Source organism: Brachyhypopomus gauderio, chromosome 1 (assembly GCF_052324685.1).
Source record: "Brachyhypopomus gauderio isolate BG-103 chromosome 1, BGAUD_0.2, whole genome shotgun sequence".
In the NCBI taxonomy this organism is placed as follows: Eukaryota; Metazoa; Chordata; class Actinopteri; order Gymnotiformes; family Hypopomidae; genus Brachyhypopomus; species Brachyhypopomus gauderio.
In genome coordinates this window covers 11,505,414-11,517,144 of record NC_135211.1, presented here as the reverse complement: position 1 = coordinate 11,517,144, position 11,731 = coordinate 11,505,414, and the positions used below count along the sequence as shown (strand labels likewise).

Below are 11,731 nucleotides of genomic sequence, written 5' to 3'. Positions count from 1 at the left end.
TGGCTATCTGTTTTCCATCTGAGGGGCTTCGTGAACTTGTAGTTTATGGACCGCCTGCTCCACCGACAATGGGCCAACCCTAGTGAAATGATCAACTACACTACCCAGAATGCCCCGCGCCGTGGTTTCGAGTAGAGTTCTTTGCGCTTTGGGAGTGTTTCTCATTTAAACAAACAGAGCTAGTGCCGAAGATGGCGGAGGCTTAGAGCTGGCTTAAAGGAACTGGCGTGTTTTAGTGGATATCTTTTAACCGGTAAGTTCTTGCGATCGTATATGGAAACATTTTTAGCTGCGGCGATCTTAGCGGAACAGTTTTACGCAGTGCAGGTTATTTTCTGATATAGCAATCCATCCACGCTCGGTATCTTGTTATTCAGTTGCTGTGTAAGAGGCAAATCGTAGGTAGTTGTCCAAACGCAGTGATACCAGATCTATGTTTTCCTTGCCCGTTTTGGGGTCGTGTGTGTTCTCCTTGCACCGGCTGTTTGATTTTGATCATGTTTTTCTCATACTCGTAGTTCTGTCCCCCCAGTTTTCTCAAAGGTGAAACCTCAAAAATAGGGTTTGCAAAGTTGATTACCATTTGGTGCGTGTTTCCGATCGTGCTTTAACCAACATGAACATTTTTACTCTGCAAATATACTTTTCAGCTAGGACTTTATGTTTATTCTACGTTGTATACATCGACTTTACATATCAAGTATTGCCTAACATCGCGATCTGTGCTGCTTTTTAAAATCTCGTCCGGCAAGTTTGTGGATTTGTTTAAGGGACAACAGGATCTCAACACTACTCAGGTGTTTTCAAGTGCTGCATGGCAGATTGCTGTGTGATTTGGTTATTTGGATACTGTAACGACTCCGTCCATTAACGCTATAGCGCAAGCTTGGAGCGCCAGTGTCAAAATCAGCTACTTGCGTAACGAACAGGTCAGCTGCCCAACGAGCCGGATTACTTCGTTGTCTTACCATCATTATTTAAACTGCTCAGGCGAGCTTTTTCACATATTTGGTCCCAGTGTTTGGAGTGCTTTTAAAAGCAATCGGTTAAAGTAAATCAAATGGTTAATTCGAACATTTATTGTAATGAAATGAGATTTTATTAAGTAGTATAATAAGTGATTCAGTTACATTTAAAGCAAACTCTTTGAATTGCCTAGTATTTTATGGCTGTAGACTATTGTATATTTCTTTTTTTTACTGACTTTGCTTTTCAGTTGAATGCAGAACGTAAATGTACATTGCAGTCCTGAAGTACATATACAGTAGCTACAGATTCCAACTGCATTTAAAAATAAACACACCATGAAGGTGAGCTTGGAAGCAGACTATGGTTTGGTAAAAAAGTACAGTAGGCCCATGTGTTGACATCTATGATGCATTATCCACACTAGTAGTAGAAGGGTGGGGTTCAAATATCGGCCACAGCCCCCTATTAGTAATAGACCCACTGCCATTAATAGAGACATTTGGTAGACTGATAGGACAACTTTATGCAGCACACAGGTAATCCCTCCCCCCTCTCCACCCCTCCCCCTTCTCTCCCCCCCCCCCCCCCCCCCTCTGTTATTACCTGTTTTTATCAGTGACACACAGGTGTAAAGGGATGACCTCAATTTTGATCTGATGGAAGCCTTGTTAGTAAGATATACACGTCACATATAATTGACTGTTCATCTTCATTTTAACGGTTATGTGGGGGGAAAATGATTCCAATAGGTTGTTGAATAATAGCATCATGTCACTTATAAGGAAATCTGTTACTTAATGTGTCATTTAAACTTAAACCGTGGGAGAGTTTTATCTTCTACTGTGTCAGGGTTATAATTACTATCTTTCTGTCTGTGCAGCTACAAGAAAGTTAGACTCTCTGACCCGTCCCCCCTCAGTCTGTGTCAGCGGGAGTCTCACTGAATGCCTTTTAGTATTTGTTAGTATTCCTTAGTATTCCTTAGCGTAGCATCGCTGTGATTGTCCAATAGTGAGTATTACAGAGTAATAGATGCACTGTAAGCGAAGACAAGGGTCAGTGTCCTGCCCCTCCAGCTCCACTATCTGTTAACGTTTGCACAGAACACCATGCAACTCTCTCTCTCTCTCTCTCTCTCTCTCTCTCTCTCCCTCTCTCCCCCTCCCTCCCATGTGCGCGTGTTCTCTCTGTGTGTGGGAAAAGACCCTGTGAACTCTTCCTCACTCTGACCGCAAGCCGAGCCACCTCCTCCCTCCCCCTCTCCCTTTATCTCTCCTTTTCTCTCCCTCCCTCTCTCCCTTTATCTCTCCTTTTCTCTCCCTCCCTCTCTTGCACTCACGGGTGTGTCAGGCTGCATTAACTATGAATCAATCTTGCGCCTGCCTCTTTGACAGTGGCTCGGTGGGGGGCGTGAGGAGGGGGCGCTCACAGACGCCCCGCCGCCCTCTTCACCTCGCCGACGGCGAGCCCACCTCTCCGCGCACGGAGACGACCTTTCCTGGGCGTCGCAGCCGGTTTCGGTGCAGCGAGGCCACGGCTGACGGACCAGTTTTTCAGTGTTGCGTTGACACGCCCACGAGAGTAGCACACGTGAGCGCAGCACGCATGTATGCGCCACGTTGGTGGCAAACTCCCAGCCCGTCCTGCCAGCGGTGTGGCCGCGTCGGGGCAGCCGTTGCCGGACGTGGAGTTGTCTCGGAGCTGATGTTGCACGTTGAGAGCTTTTCCTGTTGGCAGGTAATCAGGAGGTCGAGTATCGATCGAGAGCGTCAGTGCTAACAGCTAGGACAGCGGGTGAGAAGTGTCTCATCACCTCTCCTTGGCCGAGTGTCTTATGTCTGCATGCGTTTTCCTCCATTGCTCCTAGAGAGCGTGAATTGGTGGCATTCTTTAAGCATGGAGTCAGAGGTGTGTGCACGTGTGTGTGTGTGTGTGTGTGTGTGTGTGTGTGTGTGTGTGTGTGTGTGTGTGTGCATGCGCACTTGGAGAGTGCACATGGAAGAGTGCAAGAGAAAGGGAGAAAAACTGCACAGGAGACAGTTGTCTCTAAAGAGGAGGAGAAATTCTCAGTGATGTTTGGGGTGTGTGTGTGTAGGTATGGTGGTGTGGGTGTGTGTGAGCATTAAACGTTGAGTGAGCCGTGTGGCCGTCGGAGGGCTACTGATGACGGACTGCTGAAACAACAGCTTGGTTGTTGCCCCAATTGAAATCTGATAGCACGTGTGTATTACTAATTCTGCCTCAGGCAGGTGAAAGGTGTTGGTCCAGCCTGGTGTTGTGGTTCCTACAGCACTGAGTGTTTGGTGATTATGTTCCAGTGTGCATTGAAGTTACTGTGGACTACTTCTGTTGCCAAAGCACCTGGGCATCAGTGAACTGGTCTGACTTGGGGTAGTAATGCACTGCTCCTGGTGACGTGGTGTTTGCTATTTGTGCCGTGAGCACATTTCTCCTTAACACGGTCCAGGCAGGTTGAAGAGTTTCTTCCCTCTTTCCACCTTGACTGTACATCAAGGCTTCACACCTGCAGTCCCAGCAAGCAGGAGTGCATCTGAGCTCCGGCAGGGTGTCTGTCCGGGGAAATCTCCGGGCCCCGGTGGACGCCGGGCACTGGGCGGCCTCTTCCACGGACCCGTCACGCATCTCCAGCAGACACTCGGGCTCCAGATGGGGTTTTTTGTTTGGGAGTTTTGCTCCTTCGTCTTCGCGAGCAGTTCGGCTACGGCAAGCCTCCGTGTTATGTTTCGGTGTTCATGAGCAGTCGCTTCGCAGAACGCTCCACTCCCACACCCGCCCAACCACCTCCACCTACCCCACCTCCACCTACCCCACCTCCACCTCCCCCATCTCAGAATCACGGGTTTTAAAAAGTAGCAGCACCAGTGACAAAGTTCATCTCTCATTATTGTAAAAAAAAAAAGGCTGACACAGATTGGTTGGAAAGTCATGAGTCACTCAGGCTCAGCATGGTGTGTGTGTGTGTGTGTGTGTGTGTGTGTGTGTGTGTGTGTGTGTGTGTGTGTGTGTGTTAGTGAGAGTGTTTGTGAGAGTGTTTGTGCTGAAGTTTATGGCTCCCATTAGTGCACTATGGCGGAGCTTAAATTTAAGAGGAATGTGTAAGTTGCATCCAGCTGTGGTTGCTTGTGTAAAACCATGTTGCCATGACGACACTTGTGCTACGCCCAGTTCAAGGTCACCCGGGCCGTGTCGAAGAACTGCACGTGCACGGTGACGTCTGCGTGCGTCTCTCACACATGCACGCACGCACACGGAACAGCAGAGTGAAAATGTCCAGTAAACGTATCTAGGGGAAACTAACCCGTGGTTACAAACATGAGTTTAATTGTCCTTGTCCTTTAATGGGTGGTGTCTGGACATGGACATTTTCTCTTCACAGCACAAACGTGCATAGTCCAAATGCATCTTCAGCTCTAGACGTTGAATTTAATGTGGGTGATTCATGTGACAGTTTCTTCTCTTCAGAAAAACAGGTTCAGCTGTTGTGTGTTTCCTTACCACTGTGCTGCTCCTCTCCATGGTTGTTTAGCTCAAGCAAAACCACAAACACAAGCAGTGACTGAACAACCAGCAACTGTCAGGGTTCAGTCATGTTCCATGTTGGTACGTTACACTTGTTTACTTCTAAATACAAAGCACAGAATGGCCACTGTTGTTTATTACCATTTTACTACAACCTTTACTACAATGTAGGCACAGATCTCTCTCTCTCTCTCTCTCTCTCTCTCTCTCTCTCTCTCTCTCTCTCTCTCTCTCTCTCTCTCTCTCCCCCCCCCCTTGAAGAATGCTTGTAAAAGCAATTGACCTGAATGAGGAAACTATGAAGCCAGTTATCTGGTTGGGCTCTGATACTGTGAAAAATAGTGTTTAAAATATATATATATATATAAAAGCAGCAAGGGTTAGTGTGTGTTTGTATTGTGTTTAGGGCCCCTTGTATAAAGGAGAGAGGAGTGTGGAGTAGGCAGCTAAATGTTACCAGATGCTTTCTTTGTCAATCAGTCTGCATGAAGAGAGAGAAAGAAAGGACGAAAGAGAGAGAGAGAGAGCGCGCGTCAACTCTGGGTGAACTTCTCGACTACTTTGCAGTCACCTTGTTTTCATTCTGCCAGTCTCCCCACCCCCTTCCTGACGCCTTGGCCCGCCCCCCGCTCTCTCCCCACCCCCTTCCTGACGCCTTGGCCCGCCCCCCGCTCTCTCCCCACCCCCTTCCTGACGCCTTGGCCCGCCCCCCGCTCTCTCCCCACCCCCTTCCTGACGCCTTGGCCCGCCCCCCGCTCTCTCCCCACCCCCTTCCTGACGCCTTGCCCCCCCCCCCCGTCTCCCCACCCCCTTCCTGATGCATTGCCCCCCCCCCCCCCTGTCTCCCCACCCCCTTCCTGACGCATTGGCCCGCCCCCGCTGTCTCCCCACCCCCTTCCTGACATGTTACCTCTGCCACGGCTCCTCTGACCGAGACTGAAGGGTTCTAGAATCTGGTTTTAGAAGTGTGAGTAGGGTAAGAATTCTAGAGCCCGTCATATCCAACGTGACACGTCTCAACCGCACTAAGTACAGATTTAGGGCAAAGCATTGTGTGTTTGATTGGATAAATAGGATTCAGCCTGTTGGTCTAGACTTTGTCAGCACTTTTCCCTGCTTGTTTTCTTTCTTGCTCGTCTTCTTAATCTAGATTTGTTTACGCGGCTGCTCGTGTGATCCTTTCCAGTAATTACCTCACTTTTCACCACAGCGCTTCTTCTGGAAGCCGTTTGGCTTTTCTGCACGCTGACTCTGACCGGGGGCTGAATGATTTGAGGAAAATGGCGAAATGCAAAGTTTTCTGACCTGCACTGCAATAGCCACGGTCCATGTTGTCAAACATCAACCAAGTATAACTACAAACTTTGAATACTACATTAATGGAACCAGATGAAATTATTCATTGGCTTTTACTGTATATTAATGTTACTACAGTTCTATTGATGATAATAACAAAAATGAATATTGACAATGTTGTTAGCAGTGGATAATTAAAATAGCAGCAGTCACTGTAGTGATAGAATCATTTTGATTTTAAAAACAAATGGCTCCCACTCTAACCAGTTTTCTCAAACTCGTCTGGTGAGACCATTGGTCGTGTGTTAAGTGGCACGTGCAGAAAGTTGTGGTCACATCATCTCAGGAAGTGCTGGGTACACCACTGGTAGCGTTACCATGTCACCAAGATCTCCCCTTATGAATCTTCATGTGTGGAACCATGCTTACAGTTTTCAGTCATCATGCATCCAGACCAGAAGCTGTTGAATGAACAGGAACAGTCTCTCTCTCTCTCTCTCTCTCTCTCTCTCTGTCTGTCTCTCTCTCTCTCTCTCTGTCTGTCTCTCTCTCTCTCTCTCTCACTCAGGGTTGCTATGTTATTAGAGGTTAGGCCAGATAAGAGGAGCTGCCCAGAAATTTCCATAAATAATTCAAAGTGAGCCAAGCTGGTGTGCGTGCGAGTGCTTCTCAGCTGGGCCGTGAAGGACCTGACGTCACAGTACACGCTGGACCTACAGATATCAGAACCGCTGTCTTATTGCATTTAATGGGATCGCTCATATGATCGCCAGGATCATATGTCAACATATTTTAGTTTTGAAATAATGACTTGCTCATATAGAAAATATATTGGCCATCCGGTTTTTTTCTTATGATGCTAATCACAGTATGTCCAATCAGTGCTCTTGTTTGCTCTTGCAGCCTCTCAGAAAACTGCGCTATTTCCCAGTCTTTCCTTTTCCATCGACGTCCATCCCATCAACATCACGTCATTTATGTTTGTCACTAGTCAAGGTGACCGGGTCCAGCTCCCTGCAATGATTGAAAGAGGTTATGCCATGATCAGCCTCTTCCCCGTTGAAGTCCAGCTGTCCAGTTAAATGTGACAACTGCATAGTAAGCTGGGTTTGAATCGTTAGCCCACCTCCAGACGAGGCTTCCTGGAGTGAGATCAGTGAGATTTGTCTTGTGTAGCTTTGTGTTTTCATCCTTTTTTTTCTTTTTTTTTTTGTCTAATCGGGATTATTTGAAAAATGCACTGGCCATTTGAGCTGGACATTCGATCTGGACATTTGAGCTAGGATTCGTGCATTTGAAATCTAGTTGGCTGGTTGGTAAAGCAGAGATTGTTTTGACAGGCACATGAGGAGACCAATCGCATACTAACGGGCAGCACTGTTCTCAGTCCCGCAGTGAAGCCTTCCAGGGCCGTGCAGCTCAAGGCGTCTGGTACCGAGCTTCGGCATGAACATCTTCCCCAGGTGTGTGCGGCTCTGCGCAGACACCACTCTGAGTGACCTCGCTTCCTGCTTTCCTGGTTGCACTTTGTTGAGATCACCAGTAAATCAAGCACAGTAGTAACACTGAGCACATTAATTGGTGGAAAAAACAGCAGGGGGGTGGGTCTTATTGGCAGCCAATTGCGTGTTTTCCATACAGTTTCTTTTGCATTTTGGCAGTGTGTCAGGATTTATGAGAGAGGAACTGACTGCGCTGGGCATGTCTGTGTTTAGTGTTTGTGGACTTCAGAATTGAGGAAAAGGAGTTTGTAAAAAAAAAAAAAAAAAACTCCTTTGGACACCAGAAATTAAACAATATATCAGGGCACTGATACTCTCTGAGAGGTTAATTCATGTCACTCATCACCCAATCACTCACTCCAGGTTAAAAAGGTGATCAATTTAAAACTCGAACAAAAGTGGTGTTCACAACAACAATGCTATCTGACCCCCTGACCCCTCACCTGTGCCTGACTCAATCAGTCATTTAAGCAGTGTTCCAGCTCATTTCCACCCTCCAGTACGACATGGTTAGCAATGTGCGCGGTCCCAGTCTCCCTGGAGCGGATCTGGGGTTATCTTGAAAAAGGAGCCCCCCCCAGCTCAGCTCCACTCACCACCAACATTTTAGCCTGTTTTACTATTTTCACTGTAGCTTTAGAGGTTCTGTTGGTTCTAGAATGTTCTAGTAACCTAGGATTTCAGGATTGGTTCTCAATCGATTCTGACCCATGAGTTTGTAAATGTGGAAGGTTTAGATTTTGTTGAAGTAGCCTTACAGGGTTATGCTAATAAATTAACATCAAATGTACTTCACTCTCATACTTAATATTGTTTCCAATATGTATTTTTTAAAATGTATTGTATGAATGTGTCTGACTGCACTTTTACAGTAATGAGCTTCAGGAGGGTCTTAGCATAATAAAAGTCTCTGTTGCAGTTACTCTAGGGAAGGAACAACCACTTGTTTCACTGAGGTACAAAGTTAGTGCTGACCGATAAAATGCATTTTCATCATCATGATATAAATGTGCAGAATAAACATATTGCAAAGGATGCGACAAATAAGAGAAACTCATGTGCCTGGCATGTGCTAATAAAACAGTTTTACTTGTTGGACCTGTCAGAAGAAACATTCATACCATTTGGCAAATCGTATGAAGCCTCAATTAGCCATTAGCTAGCCACGAGCTGCTCACTGAATATTACTTTGGCTTTCATTTGTTCTCATTAGTGTACCCTGGTTTCATATTCATTTGTTTCATTAAATACTTACGTTGGAGATTTTGCATTTGCTTCCTCCTTTTCTCCTGGCATGGGAGTTTATGTTTTAAAAGGAGACAGGATAAATTAAACTTTAATTTGTGTAATTAAATTGAATTATTTAAAAGAATGTTCTTTTGTTTGTTATTCACATGCATTGAAGAGAGTTTGGAATAATTAATTTCTATATTTATAATAATTTCCTTCTATTTTTTTCAGCTAGTTCAATGAGCATGTTAGCAATGTAGCCTACTTGTTAAGGCAGAAAGACATGGCAACACGTAAATGTTGGTGTAGATTGAAGTCACATCATCACCAGTGGCAATCTTACCATTTTATGTAACAATTATTCACATGATCAGAAATTGAAATAGTTTTTGTTGTTGTTGTTTTCCTTCAATAATCCATACAGGTGAAATTTTATTCACAGAATTATATTGGTTGGGTTGCCACTACTTCTGCATTGTGCCAGTGTTAAAATTGAGGTTGTCTTCAATAGCACATTTGGTTCAGTTTCCTTAGTTATCTGTCAGTGTTCTGGGATGGGAAGAAAATGATAGCAGGTTACATAGTAGATTACAGCTGCATGGGTACACGTGTGCACGTGATCAGGGCCGCGTGTGTGCCTGCATGCACGTGATCAGTACCGTGTGTTAACCTCCATTTAACCTCCTACTCACACAGCACAGCTCAACAGCGAAAGAGTTAAGAATTCCCTACCGGATTCCAAGGTGCACTTTGAATAGCTTGGTGCCATCTGACAGGTTCTTCATGGCTCAATTAATTTGTCAAGTGGGAACAGAATGCACACTTAAAAGGGTTCAGAGAAACCCATTTAACTCATTCAGAGCGGCTCGGACGGGATCACCGCTGCAAACTGGATTAGGTCTTTTTTTTTTTGGCCACAGCACCGGAGATGTTTCTGAGCGCTGCCCCGGCTGAAGGTCCTGCTCTCGAGGGGTCCTGCTCTCGAGGGGTCCTGCTCTCGAGGGGTCCTGCTCTCGAGGGGTCCTGCTCTCGAGGGGTCCTGCTCTCTAAGGGTCCTGCTCTCTAAGGGTCCTGCTCTCGAGGGGTCCTGCCCCCGCACGACCCTTCTGTTCTCTCACCGTTCATAAGTCATTTAAACATGCTTTTAATAGTGTTAGCCAGCGTCGAGCTTGCTTCAGGCCAGCAGAGTGGCAGGGGTGGGGGCGGCAGTAGGGAGAAGACTTGAAAACAGAGGAGGTCATGAGCTGAGGTCAGCTGAGGTCACCCCCATGGGGTCAGCGCAGGGCACCCGGCTCCCTGTCCTATGAAAACTACATAATTCGATTTGTGAATAGGGAAGATAAAGGAGTTAAAAGCACTTAGGGACCTCAGAGGAGCAGCTGCAGTGTGTGTGAGAGAGAGAGAGTCCACCATGGTGACCGAGATGATCGCTGGGCACCCAGGCTGTGCACGACTGACAAATCATTAGTAGATGAAAAATATATTGAGCTCATTCTTTCTGTAAACTCCCCCATGTTCATAAGAGTAGCTATAGGTTGTATAGTAATATGCTAGGAGGTGATGTTGACGTTAAAGGTATTTATGTCAAATTAGCATAGCTTTTTTTTTTTTAGGTAATAAATCATTTATTTAAGTTAGCTGTCAAATAAATCAGTATTTATTTGTCATATAGCAAACAAGTCTGTTGTCTAAGGGTTTAAGAAAAGATTCTTAAGGCAGGTTTTCTGGCATTATCTCCATTTCCCTCCTAGAGCTCCTCATTTAAGTATCAAAACAAATGTGACCTTGAGCAAGAGAAAAGCATAGAAGCACTAAAATGAAAGATAGCAGACAGACCGAGCGAGGGAGAGAAGGACAGACTGAGCGCGCCTTCCTCCTGCCCGTCGAATTCTTTTGTGGAGGTCATAGTTCAGCCAGCGTGCCGCCATTGGCTGAGGAAAGGTGAAATTAAAACCACCGTAAACTTTTGACCCCAGTGGAGCGCGCAGGCACACCCAGCGTCAGCGAGGAGCCAGGTCCACGCTCGCTGCGCCTCCTCTACAGGGAGGGAGGGAGGGGCCAGCACAGGATGAGGGAGGGGAGGAGGTGGAAGGAATCGGCACAACTGCACTCTAAAATGAATAAAAGCTTTTCAACGCTACAGCAGTCGACACCGATTCTGTGCAGGAAAAGGGGGGGGAGACAGAAGAAATGCTGTTTTTAATACCCGCTACACTCATGTGTATCTCTCTCTGTCTCTCTCTCCCCCTCCCCTCCCCCCCCTCTCTCTCAGGTTCAAAAAGCCATGGGTGTTTTTCAGAGTGAGGGAAGGCTCTTTAAATGGGCTTTTTTATGAGGAAAATGAGGCCCTCCCTCTGCCTTTTCCATTTGCTCTCTAACGTGTGTGTGTGTGTGTGTGTGTGTGTGTGTGTGTGTGTGTGTGTGTGTGTGTGTGTGTGTGTGTGTAACAGAGGTAATGCTACATTAGCTCACCGGGTAAAGTGGAGGCCAGGCAGCCAGCTTGCTCTGTTGCTCTGCTCCAGTCTCACTCTCCGTACTTTCTCCCGAATCTCCGTCCTTTCTCTCTCCCCTCTCTCCCTTTCTTTTTGCCTTTTCCCTTCGCCTTGCCCTCTCCCTCTGTCTCCTCTCCTTTTCTCTCCCTCTCTCCTTTCTCCTGTCAGGCTGATGAAAGAGGCCTCTGTCATAGATTAATGAATGAATCTGCATAAAATAGACTCATGCGTTCCAGTGCATTTTCCCGTGCACAAACCCCCCCCCCCCCCCTCTCAACCACCTCTCGTCCCATCCTTCATGCAGAGGCACTAGTGCTGTCTCTCTCTCTCTCTCTCTCTCTCTCTCTCTCTCTCTCTCTCTCTCTCTCTCTCTCTCTCTCTCTCTCCCTGCCCACCCTCCCCCTTGGTTTTCTCTGCAGTCTGCATTTTTGGCCTGGATAGCAGACAGAGGGAGGAGCAACCTGCATGTGTGTCTCCTGTGTAAAGGAGAGTAGTGGTGGGGATGTGTGGGTGTGTGTGGGGGGGGGGGGGGGGTTCCTTACCTTCTCTGTATAGTGAAGCAGGAGCCGTTAACAACCGAGAGCTCTGGTTGGTAGTGCGGGCTCCGTCTCTGTCTCCGCTCTCTCCCCGCAGATCTTTAAGCAGCAGGGCTCTTATTTTCTCTCCCCGGCTTGTAATATGTTGTTGGCATTAACCTGACCC

At 46.8% G+C, this 11,731-nt stretch overlaps 1 protein-coding gene across 2 annotated transcripts in view; it reads left to right on the top strand.

Annotated features, from left to right (window-relative positions):
- Positions 1–124: 124 nt before the first annotated feature.
- The window catches only part of ncoa3 (nuclear receptor coactivator 3), a 29,693-nt gene continuing 18,086 nt past the window's right edge, over positions 125–11,731 (top strand). For both annotated transcript variants that reach the window (XM_076996202.1, XM_076996188.1), the window contains exon 1: positions 125–253. The gene's annotated coding sequence lies outside the window, so the exon portion shown is untranslated. The remainder of the gene's footprint in view (positions 254–11,731) is intronic.